Source organism: Trichechus manatus, unplaced genomic scaffold (genome assembly GCF_000243295.1).
Source record: "Trichechus manatus latirostris isolate Lorelei unplaced genomic scaffold, TriManLat1.0 scaffold00023, whole genome shotgun sequence".
Taxonomy (NCBI): domain Eukaryota; kingdom Metazoa; phylum Chordata; class Mammalia; order Sirenia; family Trichechidae; genus Trichechus; species Trichechus manatus.
In genome coordinates, this window is record NW_004443959.1 from 8,762,450 (window position 1) to 8,774,425 (window position 11,976).

An 11,976-nucleotide genomic window follows, 5' to 3' on the forward strand; every position below is an offset into this window, starting at 1 on the left:
TTTGAGAGACAGTTTTTCTGGAGATATAATTCTTGGCTGGCAGTTTTTTTCCTTCAAGGCTTTATATATGTCATCCCATTGCCTTCTTGCCTGCATAGTTTCTGCTGAGTAGTCCAAGCTTATTCTGATTGACTCTCCTTTGTAGATAACTTTTTGTTTCTCCCTAGCCACTCTTAAAATTCTCTCTTTATCTTTAGTTTTGACAAGTTTGATTATAATATGTCTTGGTGACTTTCTTTTGGGATCTACCTCATGTGAGGTTCGATGAGCATCTTGGCTATATATCTTGTCATCTTTCACAATATCAGGGAAGTTTTCTGCCAACAAATCTTCAACAATTCTCTCTGTATTTTCTGCTCTCTCCCCCTGTTCTGGTACTCCAATCACGCGTAGGTTATTCCGTTTGATAGAGTCCCATGTAATTCTTAGGATTTCTTCATTTTTTAAATCCTTTTATCTGATTTTTCCTCAAATAAGATGGTGTCAAGTGCTTTATCTTCAATATCACTAATTCTGACTTCCATTGCCTCAACTCTGCTCCTATGACTTTCTATCGAGTTGTCTAATTCTGAAATTTTATTATCTTCTGGTCTTCTGATTGCTATCTCTCTATGGATTCTTGCAGCCTGTTAAATTTGTCATTATGCTCTTCTCTAATCTTCTTGATTTCCTCTATTGTATGTTCTGTGTTTTGCTTAATTTCCTTCCTAATTTCTTGAAGAGTTCCGTATGTTAATCTTTTGTATTCTGCCTCTGGTAATTCCAAGAAATTTTCCTCTGGAAAATTTCTAGATTCTTTATTTTGGGAGTTTGCTGAAGCCATCATGGATTGCCTCTTTATCTGAATTGATATTGACTGCTGTCTCCGAGCCATCAATAAGTTATTATATTTATTTATTTTATGTTTGCTTACTATATCCTACCTTCTTGTTTTGTTTTGATAGTCCCAACTAGGCTGCTCGTATGAGCTAGTTTGATTATTGGCACCTTTGAAGCTCTAATGTCCTCTCACCAGGTGGTTTGATCTGTTACTAGGTATGTGAGCTCAGGAGTCCGCCCACTCCTCCTGTATGGATTCAGCTCAGGTGCCCAGGTAAATAGCCACCAAGTGTGTGGTGTAGATTCTCACTTACAGTCCTAGACAGGCATGGGTGATTGGTGTAGGCACAGGCATCTGGCTGCAGCAGGGGGACATAATCTGAGCAAGGCAAGGGGCTGATGGCTGCCCCCGAGTGTCCAGGAGGAAGGCATGTCCCTGTTCCCTAGAGTGCATAGGTGGGTGGGTTTTGCAGCCAGACTATGAGCACTAATGTTGTTGGCTGTAAGGACTGGGGGGCACCTCTTATTCATGGGCCCCTATCACAGATGGCTAGGTGGCGTGGGTGGCACCACCAGTCCTCAGGCCCCTGATGTGGGTAGGTGAAGACCCTGCTTAATGGGCAGAGCAGTGTCAAATGTCAAGAACCTGCCACTTCACAGCTGAAACAGTTGAAGTCAGAGTTCTGGTATATACCCTGTTGTACTGCAGTAATGAGGGCCTACGCTGTTGAGATGGGCCCACACATGTCTATGAGGGGGAAAGGCACTCAAAGTCCGTGGATCCCTTATGCCTGTACCTAGGCAAAGGAGCTGTGGCTACCCTGGGTTCCTGGCTTAGGGGAGCTGGCAGTTTATTTTTTCCCCATTTGTTCACTCTCCAAGGCAGGGAGAATGGCTCCAGGCATGTGCTGGATCCTACTTCCAGCCCAGGGGAATCGGCAATTGCTGAAGCCAGTCGGGACCCAGTGCAGAGCAGGGAGCAGGGAGGTAAATGGGACAGAGTTTTTTCCCTAAGGAGGGTGTTTTTGATCTGCGCAGTAGGCCATATGCAATCACTTATCTTTTGGAGATTGAGGGCTGCTTCTCACTGGCTCTGAGTGGCCGAGCAGACTCTCAGCGGCTGGGTCTCTCCCGGTGTGGAATACGCCTTCAAGCACCACTGCTTGCTGCCTCTCTGCTCACCCCCAAGCTGATCAGGCCTGAAGTGCTCAGGCTCTCGCCGGATCTGGTCGGGCCACTCCTTGCTGCTTCTGAACCATCTCTCCCTCCCCCTGCCACTCAGTCTAGTTCCTCAACTCTGCCTTTGATGTTCAGGGCTCCCAGATTGCCATATATAATCAAATCACTTGTTTTTTTGGGTCTTTGTTTTAAGAGGGTCCACCGGAAGCGTCTGACTACTCAGCCATTTTGGCCCCACCTCCTCCAACTGTAATCTTTTTTTTTAAATCTTTCTTTTTTTTAATTGTGCTTTAGATGAAAGTTTACAGTTCAAGTTAATTTCTCATACAAAAATTTATACACATATTGTTATGGGACACTAGTTGCAATCCTTATACTGTGATGGCATGCTCCCCCTTTCCACCCTGGGTTTCCCGTGTCCTTCCAACCAGCTCCTGTCCCTTCCTGCCTTCTCCTCCTGCCTCTGGACAGGAGCCACCCATTTATTTGGTCTTGTGTATTTGCTTGAACTAAGAAGCACACTCTTCACGAGAATTATTTTATGTTTTATAGTCCAGTCTAATCTTTGTCTGAAGAGTAGGCTTCGGGAATAGTTTTAGTTCTGGGTTAACAGAGCATCGGGGGCCATGGTTTCAGGGGTTCCTCCAGTCTCGGTCAGACCCTTAAGTCTGGTCTTTTTATGTGAAAATGAGGTCTGCTCCACACTTTTCTCCAGCTGCGTCAGGGACTCTCTCTGTCAGGGTGGTCATTGGTGGTAGCTGGGCACCATCTAGTTCTTCTGGTCTCAGGCTGATAGAGTCTTTGGTTTATGTCACCCTTTTGTCTCTTGGGGTAATATTTTTCTTGTGTCTTTGGTGTTCTTCATTCCCCTTTGCTCCAAGTGGGTTGGGTCCAATTGATGCATCTTAGATGGCCACTCACAAGCTTTTAAGACCCCAGACACCACTCACCAAAGTGGGATGCAGAACATTTTCTTAATAAACCTTGTTATGCCTTGGCTGAAATCTTAATGGGAGCAGATCACCAGGTCTTTCTCCTGCGGAGCTGCTGGGTTGATTCAAACCGCCAATCTTTCAGTTAGCAGCTGAGCACTTAACCACTGCACCACCAGCGCTCCTTGAGGTGGGCCTAGAGCCCTATCATGCACATGAGCAAACTCAGGCTCAAAGAGGGTCACCCAACCAGTAAACAACAGAGCAGAGACTATGATTCAAACCCAGGTCTGCCTAACCCCAACATCTCTAATCCTTCCCCTGTGGTATACTGCAAAGGAGGATCTAATAATCCTGATCCTTAGATAGCAAGTAAGACATTCTTACTGTCAACCACTGACAGCCCTCTACATCTGTGCAAGAGAGAGATCACCGTGACCTTGTTGTCTACAGTCCAAACCCAGATCTACCTGGTGTACACTGGGTATACAACTTTCGTGTTTTGGTTTACACACCTATGCTACTTTCCTCAAAGAGCAAAAATGATGCAAGAAGAGAAATTCTTTTGAAATGTATAAGACATGCAAGTACACCCAGTCCCACTGCACACGACTCTGCTCTCTCCAAGTGCCTTCCTCCTGCTATTTACCACAGACCAACCACTCTACCAGTAGGTATCCATTGAGCCATTTCTATCTATTCAGTTCTGAGCCAGAGACTGGGGCACATGAAAATGTGGCACGCATCATTCACACCATGAAAAGAACTTACATTGCTTGGGAAGGATGACAAGACAAGCACAGGAGCAATGACACACCAGCCCAGGAGGAGCCACAGAAGGTTACATGGTTACCACCAAGTTACAGGTGGAAAAGAAAGTAGTCTGGTCTCCTTCGTGGTTCTTCTACTTTCTAGCTGATGACCTTGGGCTACTTATCTTGTTCTGGACCTCCCAGTTTTTTCACCTAAAAAATAAATTTAATCCCCCTTTCTTGTGTTCCGCTGCAACAAGATAATGTATGCAGCAGGGCTTTATATCACCTGACAATTAAACCACCAGTTGCCAGCGCATTGACACCAACTTATGGTGACCTCATGTGTGTCAGAGCAGAATTGTGCTCCATAAGGTTTTTAATGGCTGATATTTTGGAAGTAGATCACCAGGCCTTTCTTCCGAGGTGCCTCTTGGTAGACTTGAACCACCAAGCTGTAGGTTAGCAGCTGAGTGTTAACCATTTGTAACACCCAGAGACTCCTCTGACAAGTTACACACTCTTTTATTTTAAATTTTAGTGCAGTGGTTAAGAGCTACAGCTGCTAACCAAAAGGTTGGCGGTTCAAATCCACCAGCCGCTCCTTGGAAACCCTATGGGGCAGTTCTACCCTGTCTTATAGGGTTGCTATGAGTCCAAATCAATTCAATGGTAACGGGTTTGGTTTTTTTGGTTTTAAGCATTGTGCTAGATACTAAGGAGTTGTATAAAAGAAATGCGAGGAAAGTAACTTCAGATCGTTCAGCAAACATTCCGTGGGTATACTGTAGGAGCCCAGCACTGTGCTACGGGCAAGGAATGAGAAGGCCAGGAAGACTTGTCTGCTGCCCTCAAGACTCGTTCTCTCGCAGGGAGAGATGGACAAGTGGACAGCTCATTTGTCTTCAGCGCTGAAGAAGAAATTCATTCTAAATGGAAGAATCCAGGAAGGCCTCACAGACAGAACAGACCCTTGAGTCAACCCTGTAAAAGCGTAGGTAGGAAGAAAAGGCAAATCTATAGAGACAGAAGGCAGATCAGTGGATGCCTGGGGCTGGGGGTGGGAACAGGAAATGGCTGCAAATGGGCACGAGGGATTTTTTGGGGGTGATGGAAATTTACAGATGGTTGCACAACTCTGAAAATTTATTGAAAATCACTGAATTGTACACTTAAAATGGGTAAGTTGTATGGTACAGAAATTATATATAAATAATGCTGTTAATTTAAGAAAAATTTTAAAAAGATAAATAGGGGTTTAACAGCTAAAGAAGTCTGGGTAAGAGAGAAGAAAAAAGGAGCCTAAACAATGTAGCCTCGCCTCACTCTCCCAGCCCCATCTCCAGCCACTCCAATGCCTCCCACCATCATGGGGCACGAATAGTTTCAAGCACTGGACTACTAACCAAAAGGGTAGCTGTTCAAATCCACCCAGAGACTCCTCAGGAGTAAGGCCTGGTGATCTGCTTACGAAAGGTCACAGCCTTGGAAACCCTTTGGAGTAGTTTTGCTCTGACACATATGGGGTCGCCATGAGTCGGAATCAACTCAACAGTAACCAACAACAATCATCCTGGCCCACTGGTGCCAGCTTTTGAGGGCGCTTTCTCCAGAAAGCCTCTTTGCACCTTGGCCTGGGTTAGGAGCACCTCACATTGTCATTTGTCAAGCCCTAGGGGACTGGCTTGTTTGATGGTCTTCTCACCTCCCAACCCAAGACCTTAAGCTCCACACAGGCAGAGACAAAATGTGCGTTTCACGTACACAGAGCCTAGGTTGTAAGCAGGCAGCCAAAAGAATAAGCACAAAAAGGAACACTTACTGAGTAAGAGAAAGAATTGGGGGATGCAGGGGAGGGTATCAAGACACTAAGATGATACAAAGCAAAACCAGTTGCCACAGAGTCCATTCCTGCTCCTGGTGAGCCCATGTGTGTCAGAGCAGAACTGTGCTCCGTAGGGTTTCAGTGGCTGATTTTTTGGAAACAGACTGCCAAATCTTTCTTCCAAGGCACCTCTGGATGGACTTGTACCACCAACCTTTGCACTACCCAGCGACTCCTGGTCAGATGATGAAAGCTATGTTTTAAAACGTGCACTGGTCGCAGCCTGACTGAACGGGAAGCCAGGTTAAAGGACAATCAGGCTTCCGTATGAGAAGAGGAAGTGACGGGGATGGGGAGAGAGGCCAGGGCAAGGGAGAGAACTGACACAACTTGGCAAGTGAAGAAGGGGAAAGGGCAGAGGGAAGAAGGGGAAGAGCCCAAAAAATACTCCTGAGATTTCTAGCTTTAAAAAATGACTAGATGCAGAAAAGCATTAACCATAATAGGCAGCAGATCGAATGTCAGCGAAGGAGGAAGGGCTCTTGGGTCCTGCTTCGCGTGCATGGTGGTGAGCAGCCTGCACACCACCCTGGAAGAGCGCGTTGGGTCTGAAGCTCGGGGGAGAAGTCTGGTTTGGGCCAATGAGCAGGTGTGAGAGCAGGTGAGACTGGACGGGAGACATGGGTAGGTGAAAGGAGACTGTGTGTACTCTAGAGAAAGGTTCAAAACACCCCGCAGCACCTAGTACAGTGCCTGGCCAAATGGACACCTCGTTTGTTGAAGGGAAAACACAGAGCAAGGGAAGATTTGTTCCGGCTAGGGGGAAAGGGCACTGAGGCAAAATCTCAAGACTTCTGTAGGGGAATCATGCGCTCCCCACCCCCACCACCCCAAAGCCTTCTTTCTTTCTTCAGGTCACGGCCACCTTAATCATGGAGTAAATTTCTAACAGTCTTGAGCGTTTCTTAGCCAATGGTCAGAGATTCATCACTCACTCCTTAGAGAAGATGTCGCATCTAATGAGGTAGGTGAGGCTGATCCCAGCACCCTCACCTCCTCATCCCCCCTCCCCAGGCTCTGGGCTTCCTGCCAACCTGGACAGCATTTCAAGTGCTGAAAAGAAACAAGTACCCGGAAATCACAGCCACTGGATTAGCAAGCTTTGAGGATGCGCTTGGCTTATGAAGGTAAATGAGAACAGCCCCAAGAAGGCATCTTTCCTGCCCTGATGTTGGCAGCGGGGTGCTGCAACATGAGAGAGCCCAGGATCTCTTGGAAGGCTGTCTTTCATTAGGCATGCCTCATAAATGCAGAGAAGTGAAGTTTTGCCTCTGAAATTCAATTTTAGTTGAGACGATATGGCCAGGGTAGAGCTCTCCAAAGGATTTACTGGGCTTCTCAGATGATAAAGGGGAAAAAAAAATCTTTCAACTTGCACCTTACTCGTCAGTGCCTTTATGCGCCACCTGTCAAACTGTATTGATTACCTGAAGCTGTATTAAAACCTGCACCAGAAGATTCCAACTGTTTTTTTTTTTTCCTTCTTTTATTAAAGTGATTTGAAAACACAACATTTTTTTTCCATAGGGCAAATAACATTGGGAGACCCCCCAAAACACATCCCACTATCTCCATACACAATTACTCTCCTGTCATCTCTTGATTAGAAACTCTATCCAAAGGGAAAGGACAAGAGCTACATGAGACTCACAGATGCACAGACTTACAAGTGGACGTGAAAACACTGAAGAAACCCGGTGAAGCTGTAGGAGAATTGTGAGCCCCAAAGTAAAGCATGGTGAAAATCTATTAAATGTCTGCTCATCCTAACTCCAAACGTGCCTTCCTTCCCCAAGCACAATGACATCAGGGGCTGACGAACTAGCAAAATACAGTCATGCGCCACATAACGTCCGTTAGGGCAATGTCTGACCACATATACATCCATGGTCCGCGTGTCTCTTGAGGGTTGGAGCGTTACCTCTCTGTTTAATTTTCTTTTCAAAATATTACTGTGAAGTGCATCATGGCTCCCAAACGCAGCAAAACCAGTGCTAGAGATACCAGCAGCAAGAGGCAAAGAAGAAGTATCAATTCCGAAGAGAAACAAAAGCTTATTAAACAACAGGACAGTAAAAAAATCAGTGAATGCTATTGCATGTTGCACTCGGCAGTCACAATGATCCTCAAAAATAAAGAAAAAATTCTCCAAGCTGTTCAAAGATCAGCTCCGCTGAAAGCTACAAGGCTAACAAAAATGTGAGAGGGACCTATATTAGATCTGGAGAAATTGCTGATGACGTGGATTGAGGACTAAACACAAAAGCAGATCCCTCTCAGAACGCTGATGATCACTGCTAACTCAAGAAGCTCGTTCACACAACATCCAAATCACATAACATCATATCTCACAGAACGTATTGTGGACGTTAAACGATGCGTGACTGTACACAGAATCCTCCATCAAGTCTGGGCTGGCACCTCATAAATTGAAAGCATTATCCCACAACAAACAAGCACAAATTAGAGCTTGCTGGAATGCTAACTTCTAATATAAACCTGATTCCAACCTACATAAAAGTTCAGTTGCCAAGTAGCTTCATCTGTGGTGCCAAATAAACCTTGGGACTCCTTATTTGAATCCTGGATTATCACTGGTTTTTAAGGGACTTTGGCATTTTACCACTTATGAGTAGTAATATAAGGTCTTAGACTAAATCTGGGGAAAGGAAATAAAAGTAAGGGGGATATAGAACTGATAAGCTGCACAAGCACTCAACACGGTATTTTACGTGAATGGCAACCCTTGGAACTGTGCCATGCAAAGTCCTGAAGGTAGGGAGGTGCATTCCCCAAAAGGGAGCACTACTGCTTCACCAGGATGAAACCTCTAAATTTGCCCCAGGTGGAAATGGAGCTAGGTGAATATGAGGTCCTGGGTAGGGTAGTGTGCACCAGAGTCCACTCCTTGTCCTTCAATAGCTTGTATTTCTAATTCTGCACAGCCCTGTGGCCAGAAGGGAGGATGGAGATAAATTCTGAAGGATTTGTCCAAATTATGTTATTTCTCTTAGAATAGCTCTCTAGGAGATCTTATTGGAAATGAATGGATCCTCGGCTAGAGTTTGGGCAAATCTTTGTTATTCTGGGATTTTGACTTGTTCTGCTTTCTCCACAGGTCAAACGACTTCCCAGGCATTCGATTCTCAATACCAGGTCTCCCAAATTGTTATCTCCCATTGACATTTATTTTCCACCTTACGAAAGGATAAAATGGAACCCAAACGGAGCAGGCAAGGCTAGAACGTGGCACCACATCCACCAGAAGTGACAGCCCGAGCCTGTGGACCTTCCCTCTGGTATATTATTCAATCAAACCTCAAGAGCTCAGTAATTACAGGCACATTCAAAAGTGAAATAGAAATAGATCTAGGGCCAAAACACTGGTTTGCTTGAGACAAAGGATTGGTTTTCACTAGAAAAAGAAAGAAAGCTATTGGGTCTGTCTCTGAGCTGAGAAAGCCAGACTGATTTTTTGTAAATATGGTTATTGAATCTGATTATGGGGATGAAAGTAGGATTCAGATCAAAAGCCCTGTTCTCCTCTAGGATATAAAATTATTTTATGAGTCAGAAAATAGGTTGCATTCTAAGTGTTTCCCTGACACCAAATCAAGATGAAAAATTAGCTTATTAAATTCACATAGCCTGCCCTAACTGCTGTGCTCTCAGGGCCTCTATTCTCCCTGAAGACAAACCGAAGGCATGGAACCAGAGGTTTCTGCTTGCTTGTCAAAAAAGCCTGCACAGCATTCCAGCTTCCCTGCAATCCCTAACTGGAGGAGTGCTTGATACTTGGGAAATGCATCTGACACCCAAACGCAGCCAAGCGGTTGACTCTTTCCTCAGAACCCACCATCCCAGTGCTCCATTTTGAGCGCCTGGCACACAGATGCGGTCTGCTGCTCCCTTGCTTAAATGCTATTTGTCTTTCCGACTGGGAAGGGTCCTGAATGGGAGAAGCCATGGAGATGGAGGGAAGGAATCACCCGCTTCTGGCAGGAGGCAGCAGAAGACATCGCGCCCCAGTCAGCAGTCTTCCTGGGTCTGAGGGAACGTGGAGGCGTGATGGCAGGACTCTAGCTAGAGTTAACCATTGTAAAGAGCTTGGTGCACATTCACTGGGGTTCAATTTTACAAGTAGCAGATTTCGAAACTAAAGACTTAAGACATTTGTATTTTAAAAACCAGGAGGGAGAGTCCCATTCAGGCTCTGGCGTCATGGATAAGGCTTACTCTAAGGGTCCTTAGATTTCAGTAACTGAGGAGGTTGGAGGGTGTCCAATGCCGAGCCCAAGGCGGGACTCACCATCCTGACAAATACTCTCCTCTAGGTGGAATCTGGTGTTGGCTGGAAGGAAAGGGGGGTGGCATTCTGCATAACCAGGCCCACGTTAGGAGGCACGGCGAGCCCGAGATCCGTCTCTGCGGGGAGTGCCACTTTCACACCGTGGCTCTCAGAATCCACGAGCTGCACACCCTGGGGACTAGCCACTTGTTGAACAAAAGGGCTCCCAGCTCCAGCAGCCGCTTGCATCGCTCGTGCGCAGGAGCCTTTATCGCTGGAGACAAGCCGGCGCTCCGCGCTGCGCGCTCCCGTAGACCCGCAGGCTGCGCCCGCCAGGGAGATGCGTCGAGGAGGCAGCGCATCCAGCTGCCTAAACTTTCTCGAATCTCGGCGCTTTGCGGTTAAGTTAGAACCGTGAGAGATGCACGAAACAGAGCCAGGGGGGAAAAAAATGTAGAGCCCACCCACGATAAAAGAGAGGGACAATAAAGAGCTAATCCAACTAACACAGCACCTACTAAGTACCAGGCACTGGGCCGTGAGCTATCTTTAGGGCGCTCTTGTTATCTGTCACGACAGCCCCAGAGGGAGGGAATGTCCCCATTTTAAAGAGAAGCAAACTGCGACTCAGAGAGGTGGCGTATCTGGCCCAGGTCGCAGTGCAGGTCACGGCGAGGACAGGCATCTAACTCAGGAGGAAATCGCCGCCGCACTGCCCCCACCTTTGGTCAGAGCGCACAGGCGACCCACGTCTGCCGGGCGGATCTGTCCCCCGGCGGGGCTAGCCCTGGCTTCCCGCCGGGCCAGTGCTTCCCTCCTTCGCGACGCGGCTCTCCCCCGGGGCTCCTGCGCTCCGCACTGCGCCGGCCGGTGGGGACAACAGGGCCCCTTGCGCCGGGCCGGATCGCCCACTTCTACCCTGCCATCCCCCGCCCCGCGCACAGCTGCTCACACACGACCCCCGCCCGGCACCCACGAGCAACTGCGCCCCAACACACAATTCCACAAACGCAGTCGAAAATGTGCACACCCAATTGCACACACGGATCCCCACGAGGACACGCCATTCCAGAAATACACCACCCGTCCGCGGTCATACACAACTGCACCCACGCAGAGAAACAAGGCACCCCCTCCCGACACACACACACGCAGAGTCACGATTACAGACACACGCGGGCGCACACCGATCCACACGCCCGCAGTCCCTGCAGCCCCCCGCAGCCCCCCGCAGCCTGTCCCTTTCCTACCGAGTCCGACGCAGGACGCGGTCCGCCGGCTTCCCAAGCCCAAGTTGCGGCGCCGACAGCGGCTGGTGCGGACGCGGGCCGCTGCGCTGGGACAAGCGTGCCGAAGCCGGCAGGGGTGGCTAGGAGTGCGAGGCTCCGTGCTCCGGCAGCCGCCGCGCCGGCCCTGCGCTCATCGCCGCTCAGAAAGACAAATGGAAGCAGGGCAGCGAGGAGAGGAAACGAGGTGGAAGCGCTCGCCCGTCGGCCCGCGGGTCCGTCGCCTGCCACCACCGCTGCCGCCTGCCAGCCCCGGGAAGGAAGGGACGGGAAGGCGGGGGCCGGGGGCGGGGCGCACAGCCCGGGGGCGGGCGTTGAAGTTTCCAGCGGACTCTGCAGGCGGGCCCGCCCCCCATTCGGCCACGCCCCTAGCTTTATATTCCGCCGTCTCCGCCTCCGCCCCCGCCTCTAGCCACGCCCCCTGCTGGACCTGGCTATCCCTTCTTCCACCCTTACCACCCTGCCTCTCTGTCTTTAGGCCACTGTCCACCCAGCCAAGGTCCTGCCTGGGTCCCCTCCGCTGGTGGATTACTAGCGTGGGACGGGGCAGGGGCGGAGCGGAGCACCGGTTCCGCCTCCCTAACCCTTCGCCTCTGGCCTGCGAGTGTGGGAGAGGCCGAGAGGCGGTGCCCGAGACGGGACGGCCTTGCGCCGCGCCCCCACCCTCTAGTCCTCTGCAGGAAGTGTGGCCCGGGTGGCCTAGGAAGGGGAAGAGGCGGGAGTCGCCCAAGCCCCGGGGACCTGCCTGCTAGATCCCGCTTCTATCCCTCCTTTCCCCGAGTCCCGCGTGCAGATACCACCCACTTTCCTGCGCCTCATTCTGGGAAGGGGCCCG

At 49.1% G+C, this 11,976-nt stretch overlaps 1 protein-coding gene across 2 annotated transcripts in view; it reads right to left on the minus strand.

The window, feature by feature from the left end:
- Positions 1 to 11,383, minus strand: part of HPCAL1 (hippocalcin like 1) — a 151,567-nt gene extending 140,184 nt beyond the window's left edge. For both annotated transcript variants that reach the window (XR_002823542.1, XM_004373064.2), the window contains exon 1: positions 11,106 to 11,383. The gene's annotated coding sequence lies outside the window, so the exon portion shown is untranslated. The remainder of the gene's footprint in view (positions 1 to 11,105) is intronic.
- Between the last annotated feature and the right edge of the window lie 593 nt (positions 11,384 to 11,976).